General features: G+C 39.9%; 1 protein-coding gene, 1 non-coding gene and 1 pseudogene across 2 annotated transcripts in view; 2 read left to right on the top strand and 1 right to left on the bottom strand.

The window, feature by feature from the left end:
- Nucleotides 1-22,125, bottom strand: part of PDE6D (phosphodiesterase 6D) — a 61,612-nt gene that overhangs the window by 27,032 nt on the left and 12,455 nt on the right. The window lies entirely within an intron of this gene.
- Nucleotides 6,664-7,558, top strand: LOC147377673 (phosphoglycerate mutase 1 pseudogene; annotated as a pseudogene).
- TRNAK-UUU (transfer RNA lysine (anticodon UUU)) lies at nt 10,771-10,843 on the top strand. The gene has a single exon. It is a non-coding gene; the product is annotated as a tRNA-Lys (tRNA).

The raw sequence follows: 22,125 nt of genomic DNA, 5'->3' as shown, positions 1-22,125 counted from the left end.
TTTCTTAATTAGTATTTTATTCTTATTCTACTTTGCACTTTTTTTCATGACACATATTCTTCCCTGGTGGCTCAGCTGGTGAAGAATCCACCTGCAATGCAGGAGACCTGGGTTTGATCCCTAGGTTGGGAACATACCCTGGAGAAGGGAAAGGCTACCCACTCCAGTATTCTGGCCTGGAGAATTCCATCTGAGTGACTTTCACTTCACTATTAACAGGTATCTTAAAGTTATTGTACAGTTCTTGTTTACTCCGGACTTGGAATCCTAATCAATTTCTAGACATAATCCTTTTCTTCCATTTTAATTATAGTTTAGAATTATAAACTTTCGAAAATGTAGTCTCTTACAGATGCTACCAAAATCAAAACAGGGGCACATTCCTAAACTATGCCAGAGAAAACAAAAATCACTAGCTTTATTAGCTTGAAATTTGACGGAAGACAAAGGGATCATTTTTAAATGGACTATTATTATTATAAATAGAAGAGTATTTTTTATATTTTCATACTATTTTTAGAGATTTGCTAGTTTGTAAAAATAAATGTCTGCCTGTTGGTCATTTGAATGCACACATTTAACTAGAATGAGGTACCATACTTAAGATCCTGTGATATTCCTTTGTGTAACAGGAGAGAGAGATTGAGAGAGAAAAGAGGGAGAGAAGAGAGACAAAGATATAGATAGATATGAAGAGGGGGAAGGAGGGAAGGAGCGGGGAGAAGGGGGAGAGAAAAATGGGAGAGAGGGAGTGAGAGGGGGAGAGTGCCCCTGCTTTTTTATGCAGGTGAATTTAATGTTAGCAGTTTAGAACAGTTGTGTAAAAATGAAGCGTGGTTTTTGTTTGGGTTTTGTTTTTGTTTTTTTGGTAAATTACATGGTTTAAATTGCTCTGTAGGAGTTTTAAAAGTACCAAATAAGTTATCTCATAAATGGAGAAAATTTTCTGTAAATTAATGTTTAAAGCCCTAATTTGAGATTAACTAGCAAATCTCTAAAAGCAAATTTCTGTTTACTGTGATTTCTTCAGGCAGGGCACATCCATGGTAAGTCTTTATTGTGATAGGAAAAAATGCCAGTCATGTTAGTTAACAGCTTCTGAAGATTATACCCCAGTTAGATACAATCATATTTCAGATCTGAACCCCCTAAAAAGCCAGAACTTAATTTGTCACATCACTGTAATGTATCTTTCCCTACCACACAAGGCCTCTCTCTTAGAAAAAGATATCTTTGATGTCTTCATAAAGTGACATTTTTTTTCCTTTTTTTCCCCTAAGCCTAAGAACCTGAAGTGCATCATTATCACATCAATGGCACCTTATAATAAGCTTATGCTTGGCTTCCCTGGTGGCTCAGATAGTAAAGACTCTGCCTGCAGTGTGGGAGACCTGGGTTCTGTCCCTGGGTTGGGAAGATCTCCTGGAGAAGGGAATGGCAACTCACTCCAGTATTCTGGCCTGGAGAATCCCAGGGACAGAGGAGCCTGGTGGGCTACAGTTCATGGGGTTGCAAAGAATCATACATGACTAAGTGACCAATACTTTCATTTTCTTTCAATATGACCTCAAGCAAGTGCCAAGACCAAATTATCTGCATGAGAAACAACGTCCGGGGCAGCCCTAAGTTTACTCAACCAAGGTAACCTGAAATTCTCGGCTGTTCTAGCGTTTGCTGGCAGAGGTGGCCGCTGTCAATTCGTCCTTGTCACATTATTTTCCTTTGTCTCAGCCACAGGGGAGGGCAACAGGGTTTGCTTCTAACTTGTAACAACAGCAGAAGTTATGGATTCCCTCTGCTGCCCTGACAAACCTGACTCCTGGCTCCTCGCCTGGAAACAGGGTAAAGCTGAAGAAAGATGTATTGTTACCAAACAGGACAAGAAATCTGCTATTCTATGAAATGTTTGGTTGGCTACTTGGGGAACATGGAAAAGTCTGTCAGAGGAAGGAAAAAAAGGAAATTGTGTAGAGCTGGCTTTGACCAGAATGTCCACTAGCTTCCTTGATATCCTCGGTTTCTTTACTCCACTTCTTATTTCTTTTAATACACACTGTGGAGTCTGACTGTAAATAAGATAGCTGAAAAGCAGCTACTTCCATGACTGTTTTGCATGGTTATTCACCAAGTGGACTCTCAGGGTAATCCTAGAAGGTATGTGACCCAGGAAAAACAGTGGTTAATAGTACTGTACCAATGTCTCTTTCCCGGTTTTGATAATGTAGTATAGCTATGTAAGATGTTATCATTGAGGGACATTAGATAAAAGGTACATGAAGACTCACTTTCTATTTTCACAACTTCTTGTGGCCTAAAATTATTCCAAAATGGAATTTGAAAATTAAAAAATAGACACCCATGTGTATATTACACTAGTATTAGTTTCTAAGACATTTAAGACTCTATGAGCATGCTCAGTCGTGTCTGACTCTTTGCAACCCCATGGACTGTAGTCCACCAGGTTCCTCTGTCCATGGGATTTCCCACGCAATAATACTGGAGTGGGTTGCCATTTCCTTCTCCAGCAGACCTTCTCAACCCAAGGATCGAACCCGGGTCTCCTGTATTGCAGGCAAATTTACTGTCTGAGCCACCAGGGAAGCCCTGCTTCGTTCTATACCATATGCTAAATTCCAAATTATTGAAGAAAAATGGTTAATTATCTCATATTGTTTACTATAATACACTGCAATTGACCTCAATAATTACATATAAAGAAAATACAGATGAATATGTAACCTAAGGATAAAGAATGCCTCTCTAAAAAGAAATGCAAAAGAAAAAAAAAAACATAAAAGAATAAAGTGTGTACAAATTCCAGAATAAAACCCAAGCGGTTTCAGCAGGAGGGGGAGAGCACTAGACAGAGTGCTCTGGGGACAGAGATTGAAACAGACTAGGTTTTTCAAACTGTTTTAAGTTTTTACAAGAAGAATGTATCTCTATTACTTAATTTAAGAAGTATCTCAAAAGTCAAACCATAGAACACTTTATACCTCAAAATCATCATAAACAAAGTTAAGTCAAATGAAAAACTAGAAAAATATGACAGGCAAAGGGACAATGTCTTTACCACAGAAGGAGCACTTACATGAGAAAAAGACAAAATGGCTCAAAAGAACAGTAGGCAAAAACATGCAGGAAATGCAAGTTTTCACCTGTCACACTCCCCCAGCCCAGCCTGGCCCTCACAGGAGGAGACAGAGAAAGAGCTGCCTCCCTGGGACCCCGAGGGAGAGGTGCCTCCTTGAGGGAGGACCAGGTTTCAGGGAAGGGGAGGGCTCCAGGAAGTGCTCCTGGAGGGAGGAGACCGTGTTTAGAGCAGAAAAGGGTTTTCTGATGGGGTGGTGTTGGGGAGAATTGGGTGGAGTAAAAGGCAAGAGGGTGAGACCACCAGAATGGACTGGTGCCTGGAGGAGCCTGCGCTTTGGGAGGGTACAGGAAGTTTATGGAGTCATTTATAGCCTGTTCTCAAGGTTTCCAACTTTTGACAAAATTATTTTGGTACTAAACTTGCCCAAAGGGCTTTGTTTCTTTGGGCATTGACCTTCCTGACCTCTCTTGACCTTCCTTTCCAGTCAGTCACCAAGTTCTGCTATTTTCTTCCATTAAAATGCAGTTTCACCTTTTTTCCCCTCTATCCAATCTGCACACTACTGGCAGACTATTGTTTCTAAAATATCACTTGGATCTTGTCTCCTCCCTGCTCATAAACCTCTCAGAGCTTTCTGCTGTCACTGGGTCAAGCATAGACACACCACGAGCAGTCTCCGGTTCCCTTCAAAAACACCTGCTCCAGCCAAACTGGTTCCATCACAGACCTGTCCTTGTATGTGCCACCATCCCCCCAAAGCCTTTTTTATGTTTTTCCTAAGTCTGATTTCACACTCAAAAGACCCTTTCCTTTTTACTTCTCCATGGTCTAGCATTCTTTCACATTCAGTTTCATCCCCTCTTCTCCCACGAGTATACAATATGCTTAAAGCACAAGAGTGGAGTCTCACAGCCCCGGTGATAATCACGGCACCATTATTTAATAGTTTTGTGACCTTGGGGTCACTTTCTTTAGGTTTGCATGCTAAGTTGCTTCAGTCATGTCCAACTCTTTGTGGCCCCATGGACTGTAGCCCACCAGTGTTCTCTGTCCATGTGATTTTCCAGGCAAGAATACTGGAGTGGGCTGCCATTTCCTTCTCCAGAGGATCTTCCTGACCCAGGGATTGAACCCAGGTCTCCCTCATTGCAGACAGATTCTTTACCGTCAGAGCCACAGGGGAAGCGGCTTCCTTAAGGCTTAGTTTGCCTCAACTCCAAAATGTAATAAATATTTGTACGATTCTTGTGAAGATTCAATGAGAACTATGTATGTAAAACTAACACAGTGCCTGGAGCACAGGAGATCAGTAGTAATGCCCGGAAGTTCACTAGACAGTACTCATTATTACTGTCCAAAATACATTTCTTTTCTCTGAGTATAAAGTTTTTCTTATGATTTGGTGCTTGTGTGCACTGCTATTTTCTCTCTTACATTTAGATTTTTATACTCATTAACACTGGACGTAAAGCCCTGTGTTAGATGCTTTATGTACACAAAACGACATGTTAGGTACTGTTACTTCCATCACTTCACTTTCTGGATGGGAAAAAGTTTGGAGATATTAAAAACCGAACCTAATATTAAACAGCTGGAAGGAAGAAGCAGGTGATTTTCTTTTGATTGATCTATTTTTAAGGTTGAAAACTGTCTACGATTTCCATGAATGATCGCTGGACAGTCCTAATGAGTCAGGTCTGATCTTCCCTCATCGGGAGATTCCTCCCAAGGAGAACTGAGCACTGTCACCAGATCTGGCTTCAGCTTCGCTCCCCAAACAGCCAGAGCCTGCGCTTTCCTCCAGCGACTGCTCTGACCCTTTGACTTTAAGAAAGAAAGCACACGAGAAGCCCCATGTTTTGTTATAAGAAGAGAGGAAGATCATTTCTGGCATGAGAAATCATGCCATAAGTCATCAGAACAAAAACCAGGTTTCCATCAACAAGAAGCACCCTGTCTTCCCTGTCTTTCTGAGGAGAAAGAGAGGCTCTTAATAGAAAGAACCAAGCCTTCTGAGTACAGAAGAGGCCAACCTTTCCCAAAGGCAACATAAAAGAGTGTAAGTCTTAAAGAGTCAGAAAGACAAAACCCTAAAGGACAAAAGAAGGACAGACCCCACAACTGTGTATTATTTATTCTGATCTATTACATGAGAGTGCCAGTACATACAACTAGATTTGTTTGGTAAGAACTGAACGAACATAAAAATGAACCACTGTATTAACTGACATGGTAATTATGTTTACAAACTGATTGCCAGTAGAATCATCACACATTAGGCCTCTTCAGGAGCCTACAGTTTCCAGACCATGAGAAAGCACTGCCTCTGAGTGAAACCTGCAAATTTTATCTTGCTAACTCTCAAACTGTTTTGCCTGATAAAGGTGAAAGAACTTCTTTAAAACAAGCAAACAAAAGAAACCAACAGCCATAAAACAAGTTCATCTACTTAAGAAATAAACATGTCTCCCCCGCTCTACTGTCTCTTAACTATCAAGGGTACTTTAGAGGTCAGAAGGAATAGATATACATTCCTATCAGTAGGGGAGCTGCCCACTGCCAGCCTCTGGACAGACACCCTGGGCATGGATTCTCTAAGGCTCAGTGTCAGTAACTTCCTGAGTTGGGAGACTGAGATTGGTGGATGACCAACAGGAGTTTTAAGGTCTCTCCCTTCATTTACCCACTTATCAACAGAGGGTCTTTACTTGTGGAAAGAGGGCAAAGAACTTTTTTCTTTACAATGCTTCTCTCCTACATGTCAGAAGAGAATTATGAGGACTGGAGGGATTAAGATAATGATATTTCCCAAACTGCTTTACAAATTCAACTTAATAAAATCCCAGCTGGCTTTTTTTGGGCTGAAATTGACAAAATGATCCTAAAATTCATATGGAAATCAAGAGACTCAGAGAATTCAAACAGCCTTGAGAGAGAAACAAAGTTGGCCAAATCACACTTTCTGATTTCAAAACTTGCTATAAAGCTACAGTAATCAGATGGTGTGGTACTGGCATAAGGACAGACATATAGATCAATGGAAGAACTGAGAGTCCATAAATAAACCTCACATTTATGGTCACCTGATGTCTGACAAGGCTGCCAAGACAATTCAATGGGAGAAAGAATAGTTTTTTCAACAGATGGTGCAGGGACAATGGGCTATCTACATGCAAAAAGATAAAGCTGGACCCCCAACATTCACATCATACATAAAAATTAACTTAAAGTGGATCATAGCTCCACATGTAAGAGCTAAAATTACAAAACTCTTAGGAGCAATACAGGAATAACTCTTTGTGACCTTGGGTTAGTTAAAACCCTTCTTAGATATGACAGACTAGAAAAACATGATGACAAAAGAAAAAAAAGAAATAAACTGGATTTCATCAAAGTTAAAAACTCTTATGCTCCAAAGGACACCATTAAGAAAATGGAAAAACAACTCACATAGTGGGAGAAAATATTTGCAGATCACGGATCTGAGGAGCAAACTGTATCCAGAATATATAAAAAACTCTTACAACTCAATAAGACAAATAACCCAATTAAAAAATGGTCAGGCCGCATCCCGAACCGCAGCCATGGCTGCCTACAAGCTGGTGCTGATCCGGCACGGTGAGAGCACATGGAACCTGGAGAACTGTTTCAGCGGCTGGTACGACACGACCTGAGCCCAGCCAGGCACGAGGAGGTGAAGCGAGGCGGGCAGGCGCTGAGAGATGCTGGCTATGAGTTTGACATCTGCTTCACCTCAGTGCAGAAGAGAGCAATCTGGACCCTCTGGACAGTGCTGGATGCCACTGACCAAATGTGGCTGCCAGTGGTGAGGACTTGGCGCCTTAATGAGCGACACTACTGGGGTCTGACTGGCCTCAATAAGGCAGAAACTGCTGCCAAGCATGGTGAGGCCCAGGTAAAGCTCTGGAGGTGCTCCTATCATGTCCGGCCACCTCCATGGAGCCTGACCATCCCTTCTACAGCAACATCAGTAAGGATCACAGGTATGCAGACATCACTGAAGACCAGCTGCCCTCCTGTGAGAGTCTGAAGGACACAATTGCCAGAGCTCTGCCCTTTTGGAATGAAGAAATTGTCCCCCAGATCAAGGAGGGGAAACGGGTACTAATTGCAGCCCATGGCAACAGCCTTAGGGGCATCGTCAAGCATCTGGAGGGTCTCTCTGAAGAGGCTATCATGGAGCTGAACCTGCCAACTGCCATTCCCATGGTCTATGAATTGGACAAGAACTTTAAGCCCATCAAGCCCATGCAGTTCCTGGGGGATGAGGAGACTGTGCGTAAAGCCATGGAGGCTGTGGCTGCCCAGGGCAAGGCCAAGAAGTGAGGGCAAGCAGCAGATTACTTTCCCAAGGATTACCTTCCTCCCCTGCCCTGGCCTACCCTATTCCTCTGCACCTCTCCCTGGCACATGTCCCACTGATGACATCTGTAGGCATCGTAAGTTGTACCTGCAGGTGGGGACCAGCGGCTCCCAATTCCACATTAGCCATTTTATCTCTTGCACCCACTCCCTTCATACAGTCTAGTCAGAATGGCACGTCTGGGGCATGGTCCTCAGTCCAAGCTGAGGGAAGACTTATCCAAGTGTTGAGAGGTCATCACTGGGGGGGTTTGATGGTGGTTTATTACTAAGGAGCTGCTTGAGTAGGGAACAGGGAGAAAACCATGCTGAGGTGTGACCAATGAGAAGTAAGAGCCTGTTCGTGTCCCCAGAGGCCAGCCGGGCACTGTTGTTAGGTGACTCGGGGCTCTAATCATTCCAGTGGAAGATGAATGTAACCTGCATGGTGACTCAATCAAATATTCCTCCCTGACTCTAAAAGGCTGGATCAATCCTGAATGTTTTTGTGTTGCATTTACTTAAAAAAAAAAAAAAAATATATATATATATATATATATATATAAATACAAAAAAACAAACAAAACAAAACCCTTCTGGGGTTTTTAGTGGAGGTTGAAATATTCCCACATGTGGTCATCAGCAAATAAGTCATTCCTTACACTATCATGGGATAAGCTCCTGACGTCTAAGGTGTAGGAGTTCATCCTGCTGTGTTTTAGAATCCCTCCCCTGCCTTACTGTTTTGTGGCAGCGGAATGCCTCTTGATCATGTCCAAGTGTGTCTCTCACTGTGCCTGACTTCTGAATCATGTTCCAGTTGCTTGGCCCAGCACTTGGGCCCAGTATTCATTTGAGCATAACTGTACTAAAAATGTCTTTTTTCCAGATCAGTATAAAATAAAGGAGTGATGTGCAACAAAAAAATAAATAAAAAATGGTCAAGAATCTGAATAGACATTTCTCCAAAGAAGATACAGAAATGGTCAAAAGCATATGAAAAGATACTCAACATCATTAGTCACCAGGGAAATGCAGATTAAAACCACACTGAGATATTACTTTACATCCTCTAGGAGGAGTATTCGTAGGAAGACATGTGTTCAAAACCATGTAGAGAAACTAGAACCCTCATACACTGCTGGTGGAAATGTAAAATGGAGCAACTTTTCAAAGAGTCTGGCAGTTACTCAGAAGGTTAAACAGAGTTACCTTATAGCCCAGCTATTCTGCTCCTAGGTATATGTCCAAGAGAAATGAGAACACATGTTCACACAAAAACTTGTACATGAATGTTGATAGCAATATTAGTCTTAATAACTAAAAAAAAAAAAAGTGAAGACAACCCAAATGTTCAACTGATGAATGGATAAATAAAATGTGGTACATCCACACTATGAACTATTATCTGGAATTGAAATGGAATTAGACACTAATATACGCTATTGCATGGATGAACCTTGAAAACATTAAGTGAAAGAAATCAGTCACAAAAGCCCCCAAATTCCTTGATTCCATTTATATGAAATATCCAGAATAGTGAAATCTATAGAGGCAGAAGGTAGATTAGTGGTTTCCTACAGCTGGGATGGGAGGGTAGAGGAAATGAAGAATGACTGCTAGAGGAAACAGGGTTTCTTTTAAAAAGGTGATGAAATGTTCCCAAAGTGACTGATGATGGCTACATAACATTGTGAATAGAATAAAACCCACTGAACTGTACATTATAAATGGGTGAACTATATCTCAATGAAGCTGTTAAATGTGTATTTTAAAAAGAATTACAGGTAAATAAATTTATATTAAAAAAAATCACCACACTAAAAAAAATAAATAAAAAGGATTACAGGGATATCAAGAAAAAGGCTTCAACATTAATGAAAAGGTCAGGAAATATTTCAAAAACAAAAATCCACAAAAGAATCAGAAAAACACTTGGTAAGTATGTGAAAAGGAAAGCTGTAGGACTGGAAATTAAAAACATCCTTAGTCTGGATCTATTCTGAAAAACAAATTTTTAAAAAACACACTGTGGTGGGGAGGGATAAACTGGAAGTTTGGGATAACATGAAAAGTGAAAGTGTTAGTGGCTCAGTTGAGTCTGACTCTGAGACCCCAGGGACTGCAGCTGTCTGAGCCACATTATATTGTAGTGTGTGTATGTTAATCCCTGGGCTTCCCTCGTGGCTCAGATGGTAAAGAATCTGCCTGCAATGCAGGAGACTCCGGTTTGATCCCTGGTGGGAAGATACCCTGGAGGAGGGCATGGCAACCCACCCCAGTATTCTTGCTTGGGAAATCATATGGACAGAGGAGCCTGGCAGGCTAAAGTCCATGGGGTCGAAAAGAGTAGGACACAACTAAGCGACTAACACTTTATTTCATATATAAAAAAGATAAAGACCTACTGTATAGTACAGGGAACTATATTCAATATCTGGTAATAACCTATAATGAAGAAGAATCTAAAAAAGAATATCCATCTCTGAATATCTCTCGCAAAGAGTCGGACACGACTGAGCGACTGAACTGAACTGATCTCTGCACAACTTTGCTATACACCTGAAATTAACACAACTTTGCAAATCAACTATATTTCAATTTTAAAAACACATTATATGTCAATTCTATCTCAGTAAAACTAGAAAAAATTTAGAAAACACAAGAGGGAGAGTCTACCACAAACTGTTCCCCCTTCTTTTTTTGGTTGCAGTTTTATTGATATTAATAAATGACAAAAAAGGTCTGGTCTGCACATGGACTCTTTAGATATAGGAAGAGCTTAGTAGTAGTTATTTCTCATGCCAAACACACCTTCCACCCTAATATTTTCTAAATCATTGTTCTAATTAAAAAAAAGATACAGAATTAGGCTATCAGATTTACTAAGGCAATCAATGAAATCCATCATTCATTTGCATAGAATCTTAAAGTTTATAAATCACTTTTACACATTTTATCTCAGCTGATCCTCTCAAAGCAAGTATCACCCCCATTTTAAAGATGAAGAAACAGCCTCAGAAATAGTAACAGACATTTAAAGCCTCACATCTAGTGAAAGGTATAGACAGATTAGAACCCAGGCCACTTTCTAAGTTTATAAAGAAACTGCTCTTTTGTATACAATATTCTTTTAGTAAATACAATTTTTTCTTGTTGAATTTTCTCTTACGAAAAGTGTTCGGAACTAATTTTAAATAGCAGTTTGGTCCATATTGAAACATAGTTTAATATACAGTATAATATATATTCTATACTAATTTCAATCCTATATTTCATTTTTTAAAAATCAAAAAAACAATTACACGGGGAGTTCCCTTGTGGTCCAGTGGTCAGGACTCGGCACTTTTACTGCTGTGGCCCTAGGTTCAATCCCTGGTTGGGAAACTAAGATCCCATAGGCTGTGTAGTGCAGCCAAAAAAACCCCTCAAAAACAATTACTCAGAAATGTACAGATTCCAAGCTGACTACTACAGAGTTTGACTAATGGCTAAGAAGTCAAAATAATGCTTTTGACTAATGGTTAAGAAGTCAAAGTAATGCTTTTGGGCAATAACTTTGCGATGCATCCAAAAGTCAAATGTGTGTCTCAACCGTTTAATTTACTTAATATACTAATATCAGGAAATAATCTTTCCTTGTGTTTTCATATCTTATTTAAGAATTAAGGCACTATAATGACAGATACGGAGAAGGCAATGGCACCCCACTCCAGTACTCTTGCCTAGAAAATCCCATGGATGGAGGAGCCTGGAAGGCTGCAGTCCATGGGGTCGCTACGAGTCGGACACAACTGAGCAACTTCACTTTCACTTTTCACTTTCATGCATTGGAGGAGGAAATGGCAACCCACTCCAGTATTCTTGCCTGGAGAATCCCAGGGACGCGGGAGCCTGGTGGGCTGCCGTCTATGGGGTTGCACAGAGTCGGACACGACTAAAACGACTTAGCAGCAGCAGCAGCAATGACAGATAGTATAGTACATGCATGTCCTCCAAAACACAATACCAGTCTGAATATAAATATGGTCTGAAAAGCTAATCCCCAAATTTTGATATAATTTTAGATAGAAGTTTTCCTAAATCATTTCCCCTTTATTTTCCTTCCAGAATGTCCAGAACTCCAGAACGATCATCTACTGTACAGTTGTTAAACACTGGTGTTAAGTAATGATCAACCTATAATTGTTGGGAAAAAAGAAAGAAATCAATTGAATTTACATTTGAATATGGCCAAAGGGTTCTGTATTACAACATGGCTGAATTGGACATTTCATTTGTCTAACTTTACTGAACATTTATGAGTGTTAGGCTAGCACACACCGTGACTAATAAGACATGACTGTGTGCATGTTCTCTGGAGTGCTCCTCCAGGTAGGGAAAACTATTAGGTAAAAGAATAATTACAATGCAATGTGAGAATGACTATCTATAATGAAGACTTGTACAAAGTACCATCTTTGGCTTGCTTATGATCAGGTCTTGTGAGATAAGATAAGTATCAGTGACTAAAACATGCCTCTAAAGCTGAATAGCCACTCACTAACCTGTATCATCTTTCGATACTGTGCCATACCCAGGTGTCTCCTCTCTTCCTGATTTGCATAACTAGGCAAGATAGCCCAGGTTGATAGCACTACTGTCTCAGGTTAAGGCACAAACTCAGATCAAATACTACTCAAAGGAACATAAATTCCCTCATGATCTTAGTAGGTATAACTCCTGAAGTCTTTAGGTTGTGAAGTGTTGTGAAATTTTTCTCTTCAGAAGAAAAGCTAAGTTTAAAAGCTCAGTTAGAACCACAAATATGCAAATAAAACATTAAGCCTATTTCTCTGAAATTAAAGACCGTACATTTTTGAAACTTTTATATATAGATTCTGGTATAGAAAAGGTTAAATGGAGTAAAAAAATAAGAATTTTTCTCCCACAAAGCTACTGTACATCTTTTAAAAGGTTCCCCAACTATAGAATGTATCTCCTTTCTTCCAACTGTAAAGACACTATCAGCAAAATTATTCCTTTCCCATATAGTGCAACTGGACTGGGTCAAGAATAGAACAGTCAAGAAGAATAGGCAAATCACTTATTTTTTCTTTTGAAGTTGGGGGAGGACTGGTATTTATTCCCAAGTTTGGGAAAAAGGAGGTACTTGAATTTCTTTAATTACAACACAGCCTGGCCCACTATAATACACCGTTGATGTTTTCAAGATTTTGCTCAAAGGATATTCTAGCTTTACATACCATAATGTACACAGTAATGTAGAGGAGACTCAAACTGTGAGAGGCATTTGTTGTATTGAAGCACAATTCCAACTAAACCAAAAAGGATTTGCAGAGAAAATTCAGAAGTATAATGTCCTTCAACAGGACATGTAGGCTGCAAGCCAAATAGCATTAAGGATTCCCTAGGGGGCAGCATCTTCTGGGATGGTAAAGTCAAGTTTTCTGTGTTAAGTGCTCAAAAAATGCTGGTACTCAATTGATGACAGCTGCAAAAGCCTCTGGGAAGGTCTGACCTGACCTCACTGCAGTTCTGACGTCTCCATTTAAACACAGTTCCTTCTGTGGACAAGGAAAGCTTCCAAACACTATAGGTTTCTCCAGGAGTTAGTCTCTCAAAGATTCTAGTCAGTATATAAATGTATCTTTTAAGTAAAAATACAGTCATCCTGGGTCAAGATTCACTTTAAACAATTATGCCTATTTAAATGATATTTAATGGTATGAGGAAATGTTATTTATTTGTGTGTGAAAAAAGATAAAATTTTAAAATTAAGAAGTTTACAAAACACATATAATGTGATCACATTTATTAAAAAGTATATATATATGTGAGGATTTTTTACCAAAAGGATTCATGGCTATTATAGAAAATTTGGAAAATAGAGGACAAAAAACAATAGTTGTATTCCTATAAACCAAAGATTACCACTTAATATTTGTGTCAGTATTTCCAATTTTTTCTGTCTATATATATATGTCCTCCCAATAAATGTAATTGTGAAAAACTTAATCTTTTTCTTAGTCATTAGTCTTGCACAGATTAACATATAATGATATTCTAGGAAAATAGGGTAAATTCAGAGAAGGCAATGGCACTCCACTCCAGTACTCTTTCCTGGAAAATCCCATGGACGGAGGAGCCTGGTAGGCTGCAGTCCATGGGGTCGCTAAGAGTCAGACACGACTGAGCGACTTCACTTTCACTTTTCGCTTTCATGCATTGGAGAAGGCAATGGCAACCCACTCCAGTGTTCTTGCCTGGAGAATCCCAGGGACGGGAGAGCCTGGTGGGCTGCCATCTCTGGGGTCGCACAGAGTCGGACACGACTGATTCGACTTAGCAGCAGTAGCAGCAGGGTAAATTATAAGATTCATGCACATGAGTGGTTTTCAACCTTGGTTGCATATTAGAATCGCCTAGGGGAATACTGAAAATTCCCAATGTCTGGACCACTCCCACAGACCAATTAAATCAGAATCTCAGGAGATGGGACCTAGGCATTAGTATTTTTCAGAGTTCCCCAGGTGATTCCACTGAACACCAGGGTTGAGAACCACCACTTGACAGCTTTCCCTGCTTTGAGCAAAACGTGATTTACAGCAGTGCTTTCTTAAACTTTCATGTGCATATATATAGATCATGTGGAAATCTTGTCAAAATCTAAATTCTGGCTCAGTAGGGCTGGGGTAGGACTTGAGATTCAGCATTGGCTCAAAGGCCGAGGTCTGAGTAGCTACAGGGTTCTGGGAAGGAAAACTCTTAAATGGAAAGAAACACTTACAGCCACTGAAGCCCATGCTCTATGCCACCAGGCAGGGAGGGCAGTCTACCACGATGGACAAAGAACTGATACGGGGAGTTAAAAGATGTTTCTAAAAAATAAGATTTTAGGGAAGTGAAAGTTTGGAATAACTACATTTTTCAGGGGAAAACAGTCGCTAGAGCTTATATAGTTTGTGTGCACAAAGAAGGACAAGAGATAATGAAGACAAAGAAAGGTGGGCAGTGTAAGAAAAAAAAATCAACTGTCTAAAGAATTGTTATGGGAAAAATAAAATCTTTGGCTGCTGTGCTGGAAATGGATGGAGAAACACTACAAGGAGATTTGTAGAATATTTCACTGCCAAAAACATGTTTGGGAAGCAGTACAGCTAATAAACTGAAGTTGGTGCAGATTACTAACCATCCTCCATCAACCCACTCCTGGGACCTAAGAAGAGACCCCAGGAGTATAAGTCTCTCCTGGCAGCACTTAAGAAACCAACAACAAACAGTGGACTATTTGCCCAAACGCTTCTCACTGTGTGCAGAAAGAACACTGAGATGCTCAAACATGGGGTCTTACAAAGCTTCTTGGGGCTTCCCAGGTGGCATTAGTGGTAAAGAATCTGCCTGCCAATGCAGGAGATATAAGAGAAGGGGGTTTGATCCTTAGGTTGGGAAGATCCTCTGGAGTAGGAAATGGCAACCCACCCCAGTATTCTTGCCTGGTGAATCCCATGGACAGAGGAGCCTGGTGGGCTACAGTCCATGGGGTTGCAAAGAGTCGGACATGAATGAAGTGACTCAGCATGCATGAAGCTTCTTAGCAACACTCTACTTCAGATTTCTAAATTTCAATGGAGATGGAACAAAAAAGGTTTTTTTTCCTCCTGAAAATTAGAAGTTTAGCCTAATTTGTAGAATGACAAACAATGTAAGTATTCATAAATAGAAAACATAAGTTTTCATAAATCACCAGACTGTCCTTCAAAATAACTTCTAAAAACAATAAAATAGGAAAACTTTTGCATAAAATTATCTGGAAAATTATTTGAATCAGCTGGTACACTTTATCAGATATTGCTTATCAGCTCGGCCATGTCTGAGTAAAGTTCTGTTCAAATAAACTAAAGAGGAAGAAACTAAAGGGGAAGACTTTACCAAGTAATGAAAAGAATTCTGATGTCATATGATTCATGTTACACATCTCTTGGATGTAAGAATCTTTGGCAGAATCATACCCAACCATAACGGTTCCACTGATCTGTATATTCAGCACTTACTTACTGTGTGATGGTGATGGTTAACATGTGTTGAGTGCCAGATGTTGGCTAAGTGCTTTATCCACATCTAAGTTAATCTGCACAACCCTATGAAATAGGCATGATTATTACAGTCCTTGTATGGATAAGAAATCTGGTTTAGGGATGGCAAGTACCATGCTCAAAGGTCATGAAGCCAGTATGTCATAATGCTGGTTTTTGAGTGCCTGATTGCAATATCTATTCTCTTAACATTTATATGACATAAACAGCCCTCCTGTGTGCTAAGTCTGTACCAGGGAGAAACTATACTCAAGGCTGGGGGACAGAAGGTAAGTTATGATGTCTAAGTTTGTGGTACAGGATAAGCAGTTCTTCTGGGACACGAGGCTGGAAAGGTACTTCAAACACTGTAGAATACAGGATGCTGTATGGTGTTGTGGCATGTCAGCTCAGATTATGCTGCTGGTGTATTCCATGGGTCAGAACTCATTTACCTTTGGGGTCCCTGATTCTTGATCTTTTATATATTCTTGATGAGCAAAAGACATATTTACAAAGAGGACATACTATGTGACTATAGACATAATTTCTTTTAGCTTAGGCAAGCTTTCCAGAAATTACTGAACCACTCTAACTCTATAAAATCAAGAAAGCCACAACAATGTCCAGATAAGAGATCTACTACTAGTTGAGGGGTTGGTCTCCTCCACATTCAAATGGTAAGGGGGGTTGCTGGATAATCTAGTCCAGTTAGGACTAGGAAAAAAGAAATCTGTCTCAGATTGAGGTTCTTGACTTTCTACTGAGTTTCTGTAAAAATCTCCAAAGGCTAAGGGAAACCCCACTGAAGGTATTAGCTAAACAGTGGTGATGAAGATCAATAATTCTTAATCAATGATTCATTACCAGTGCAGACAGATAAAGAAAGTCCTAACTTTTTTGCATTTCTAAGAGCTAGCTTTCTAGCATGCATTCGTGTTCAGTCACGTTCAACTCTTTGGGACCTCTCGGCTGTAGCCCGCCTGGCTCCTCTGTCTGTGGAAATTTCCCAGGCAAGAATACTGGAGTGGGTTGCCATTTCCTTCTCTAGAGGGTCTTCCCCACCCAGGGATGGAACCCACGTCTCCTGTCTTAGCAGGTGAATTCTTTACCACTAAGCCACCTGAGAAGCCAGTTTCCTAGCAGTCTTATTCAACTTGATAACTGCAAACTTACCAGGGAAAAGGCAAATAGTATTTCCAGCCTTATTTGACGTTTGGCTACATTAATTGCTTAAAGCTGGTCTTTCAAAGAAAGAGGCAGGGGAAAGAACTACTATCTGAGTACCTACATTCAATATACCAGTTAAGCACTGTCCTAAGAGCCCCTCTCTTTTCTATTTTTCAATCTTATCTCACTTGATAATGACACTCACAGGAAACAGTACTGATCTCAGAAGTTAAACACCTTTCTTAGGAACTCATGAGAAAGGTACTCAGGTAGTCAACACAGCTCGCATTCAGGTGAGGCCTGTCCGTACTACGTGTTCTTGAAAAGAAGTGACTTCAGGCAGCTGCAAGATCCTGGGTATCTTTATGAGGATAGGCTTCCAGTGCTAGAAGAGCTGAGGAAACTGATGAGAGGATGATAAAGGCAGGCAGACCTCAAACATTTCACAAAAATGGTCCTTTTGCTCCACCTAACAATGTTCTCTTGGGATATGGTTAGTAGAGAGTAAGGACTATGGATTGAGTTATTGATGCTGTACAGCTGTACCCTCAGGTATCTGTGGGGGACTGGTTGTAGGACCCCCTCACATCATAATCTGTGGATGCCCAAGTCCTTTCTTTATAAAATGGTATAGTATTTGCATACAACTTAGGTACATTCTCCCTATACTTTAAATAATCTCTAGAATATTTATAATATATAATACAATGTAAATGCTATGTAAATAGTTGCTGGCACGGCAAATTCAAGTTTTGCTTTTTGGAAACTTTCTGGAATTTTTTTTCTTGACTATATATATTTTTTAAAATTTAACTACACCACTGGGCATGTAAGATTCTAGTTCCCCAACCAGGGATCATACCCATGCCCCCTCACTGGAAGGGTGGAGTCCTAACCACTGCGCCACCAGGGAAGTCCCCTAAATATTTCTGATAATGCAGTTGGTTGAATCCCTGGATGTGGAACCCATGAATACGGAGGGTTGGTTTTACTGATCCACAATGGAAACAAGAATCTACTTATGACAGCAGAAGTCCCCTGTTATAAGCTGCATTCAGTTAATTAAATATCTTAGATTAATGATCTCCTTGAAATGCAGCTGTGAGTTCAAATATCAGAGTACACCTCCTGCTTTTTTATCCTCTGAACAATAGCAGGAATTTCTTACTGAAAGGAATTCAAGACCTTACAACTTGCTTTAAGGAACTGAAAATCTGTAGTGTAATAAGCAATCTGAAGTTATCTTACCTGACACAGAAAGCTTGTTTATTATAAAGTTTTTAATATAAAGACTTCTTACCTTACTCAGCTAATCTTCGAAAAGATGCAAAAGGAAACAAGAAAATCTCAGGCAGGGAAAGCATTTGGCAGTATGGTCCATATTATGACATGGAGGATACTGTGACTGAAAGAGCAGGGTTACTATCTGAATCAATCCTTGCCAACTGTAGCTTTGCTCCTGAAAATTAGTTCAGATAAGCAGGTTGACAGTTCTCTATAGACATTCACAGTAACTTTTATATTTTTGTCAAGATCAAAACTAGTATTTCTCATAAATTCACACAGGTGATTTACTAGTATTTGCCTAGAGAGCCAAAGGAACAATGTTCAGAAAGTGATGACAGAAAGCTTGTTTTACATGGAGGGTAACACTGCTACGGTACTCTTTCTCACTAAATTATTTCCCTTCAACTCTCCAAAGAGAGCTGCCATTGTTCATTTTCCCTTTTCTACTACTATAATCTTGCTAAGCATCTCATTCACATACTTACTCTTTAAACATGCACTGAAGTTCGACTGTGTATCAGGCACAAATTGTACTGGGGATTCTACAGCCATGTTACTCAAAAAGTGGTCCACAGACTGGTGCTGGTTTGTGAATGCATTGGTTACCTGTCTACGACAAGGGTCTAAAAAGTTTAACAGGAATTTGGCAGAGTAATTTGAATGTTGATTCTAATAATAAAATTTTTGACATTTTGTATGTCATCTTTCTAATAACTCATTTTTATTTATTTTATGAAAACACTAGTCTATAAAGGATTAGAAGTAAAAATCTGGCTTGTTACCAGTAATAGTTTAAGTAGCATTGATCTAAAGCTGCAGTCCCTAACCTTTCTGGCACCAGGGACTGGATTTGTGGAAGATAATTTTTCCCTGGATTGGGGTAAGGGATGATTTCAGGATGATTTCAGCGCATTACATTTACTGTGCATTTGATTTCTATTATTATTACATCATCTCCACCCCAGATCATCGGGCATTAGATCCAGAGGTTGGGGACCCCTATTCGAGAGGATAGAAAGATAAGACCTTGGCTCTTGCTTGACATGGGCATAATTAATCCCATGTGAGCGTTAAAAAAAAAAATCTTTCCATCCTCAGACACACACATTTCTAAGGAACTTGATATAAAGTTCAACCTTTGTAAATAGGTTTGGGGAATACTGACCCTCTTTTTAAAGGTTATAAGTTAATAATAGGCTAAAAGAACAATGGAGAAGGGTGAGATAAGAAGGCAGGTCAAGTAGAAAGGACAATTTAACACAGAACAGGAAACCAACAGGCAGCCAGGAGGGTAATAGGTATGATGAACTGCTGAAAGCCTGGAGTGAAGCTAAGAGGGTCAGTCAAGGCTTACTGGAGGGAGGGAGACACTGAGTCTAGTCTCAGCCATCCTTTCCACTCTCCAGTAACCTCCTACCTTAGTTCCTAGGCACAGCCTACCCTCCAGCTACCCCTAATTGCTATACTTCCCAAAGACATTATTTTCTTCTGCTTGAGTGTTTAGCAGACTACTGCTCCACTCCGCCTAGAGTATGTATCCCCCCATCCAGTACTCTTCTTAAGGACTCAAGTGTTGCTGTCAACCTCTCTGACCGTGGTCCCTGACACACCCTGAGGGAAAGCTTTTATCCCTCTTCAGCGCACTTGGACACTTGTTTAAACTTGGATCACATTACTTATCAGAATGTACCATGAATATAAGTCTGTGAGTCAAATTCCATTGGCACTGTATTATTTACCCTTCTCTTCTCTGTGCTCAGCACATAATTGCCTTTCAAATACGTGTTGAACCACACTGAACATCAGAGAGCAAGTTAGAGGGGTTGATTAGATTCTTGTTCAGGCTGAGCAATCAGAAAGCAAGGCTCGCTGAAAAGTGCCTAGAAGCCAAACAAGTAGAGCTGCTCATTCAGGGTTCAATAGGCTATGGAAAGGCCAGCTTAGAGACGGAGCTCAGCAAAAAACAAAAGGCAACAGACAGACCCCAAAACCCCATTCTCCTTAGGGAGAACAGTTTCTTCACTAAGCCAAACTGTACATGAAAACACATTAGAATGAAAAGCCCATTCTGTATTAAGTTGAATTCATCACTTGGCAGAGTAAATTATACATGGGAATGCGGCTCATTACCCATAGTCTGGAGGAATTTCAAGGTAAGTTGAATTGTCAGGCAAAACGGCTGACTAAGCACAAATGACATATGCTAACGTCTACTATGGCTGACCTGAGCAATAGGAGGCAAAGCTTCAACACCAAGGTCACAGGCATGAGGAAAAACCTCCCCCTTCTCATTCCTCTGGGGTGGAAGCAGCTGCAATGACCAGCAGTAAACAAAGGGAGTTTCTATTTAGTGGTATTCTGAGCATTTTCATCATAGGAGTGCCTTTCTTTGCTCTGCTTTCCTCATTTTTGGTTGTAGCTTTTTCTTTTTGTTCTCATTCTCTGTACTTTAACACTCTGCCTTTATGATCTCTCCCCTCTAGAACCCTCTCTTCCTAGTTCACTTTATGAATTCACTTCCTTCTCTTATTCCCATTATCATTCTTTTTTTTTTTTTTTAAATAAGGTATTCATTCAGCAATCCTTTAAAAAATTATTTATTTGGCTGCACTGGGTCTTAGTTGTGGCATGTAGGCTCTTTTAGTTGTAGCATATGGGATCTAATTCCCTTACCAGGAATGGAAACCGGGCCCCCTGCTTTGGGAGCATGGAGTCTTAGCCAGAGAACTCCCCCTGCCTTTCATTAATTTTAAATACCAAAACCCTACTTCTAGGCTCCTTCTGCCCTAGCATTGGTTATAGAGAGTGTCCTATTTTTTAGTATGTTTAAAGAACCAGTTCTAATTGATGGACATTTAAACTCCAAGAGATGGTGAGGGACAGGGAAGCCTGGTTTCCTGCAGTCCATGGAGTTGCAAAGAGTTGGACATGACTTGGCGACTGAACAACAACATTTTTCTTTGCCCAATAAGTTCCCAGTGATTTTTCCATGTGGTATTTCTCTTATGCATGGGGACAAGGTGAGAAAATATAAGTGGATCCCTGAGAAACTTGCTATCAGTATCCTTGAAACATAATATGCACACTGTGATCAGTGGTGATATCCCAGTGAAATAATACTCTGGCCTGGCAGAGGTACTATGCTTGGAAAGTGCGTAATCAAAATTCAAACTGGCCTGGGAAAAGAGTGGAGGCAAGTAATTTATAATGAGAAAAAGATCAGTATTTGAAACATAACACAGCCTTCTCACTAGCAAAGACAACAATGAAACAAACCTTTCTTTTTCTAGTAGGTGTATTCTTCTACTGATATATGTGTGGTTATGTGTCTGAAACTGCTCAGAAACAAGCTAGAAGAGACACAACCAAAGAGATTCACAGAGACTCACTTCGCATTTTTACCTGCTTCCCAAAACCTCCTGATGGAGGAAGAGACAACACAGGGTACTTTCCCAAAAGGATCAGCAGCTGTTTCTTATACATTATTCAGAGGAACAGGAATATTACCTTAAATCCTATTGAAATCCACATTTAGAGATCCCAAATTTTACCTAGCTTTAAAAATGCTACCATATTGAAAAATCAACTTCCTCAAGTTATAACCCTTAAAAAAAAAAAAAAAAAAAGGAAAACCAAAGATGATTTTGGCTTTCAAATGGGACATACGTGCCAAGGAGGGGGCTTATTTCATCACTCCAGCAGCCATAATTATCCTCCAGAATTGTGAAAAAGGCTTCAGATGTCTAATCTGGAGTTAAAAAAAAAGGATCACTAAGGCTCTGGTTTTATCAACACCCTGAAACATGGAACCTAAAATTTGAAAAATAGAAAGCAATCCTGAAATTTAAAGCAAAGATAAATAATTTAACAGTGTAATAGTAAGCACAATGCATCTATAGAGCTACCGTTTTTAAAGTGAGGTGACAAATATTATTCCACTCAAATTTCGTATCTCTATGAGGCAGATGGAACAAGCATTATCCTTGTCTCATAAGTGTTAAGCAACTTGCATAAAGTTGGATAAGTTTTAATAAGTGACTTCCACTCTTTAATAAAATCTCTCTGCCTACTCAAGCTACTTCCCTAATCTCTGCTTTCTCAAGTCACCAGATTTCTTGGAAAAGTAATCTATTCTTG

This window comes from Bos grunniens, chromosome 2 (assembly GCF_055505025.1).
Source record: "Bos grunniens cultivar Pamir isolate PY7600 chromosome 2, Bosgru_T2T1.0, whole genome shotgun sequence".
In the NCBI taxonomy this organism is placed as follows: Eukaryota; Metazoa; Chordata; class Mammalia; order Artiodactyla; family Bovidae; genus Bos; species Bos grunniens.
The sequence above is the reverse complement of the archived record's forward strand: the minus strand, read 5'-3'. Positions and strand labels throughout refer to the sequence as shown.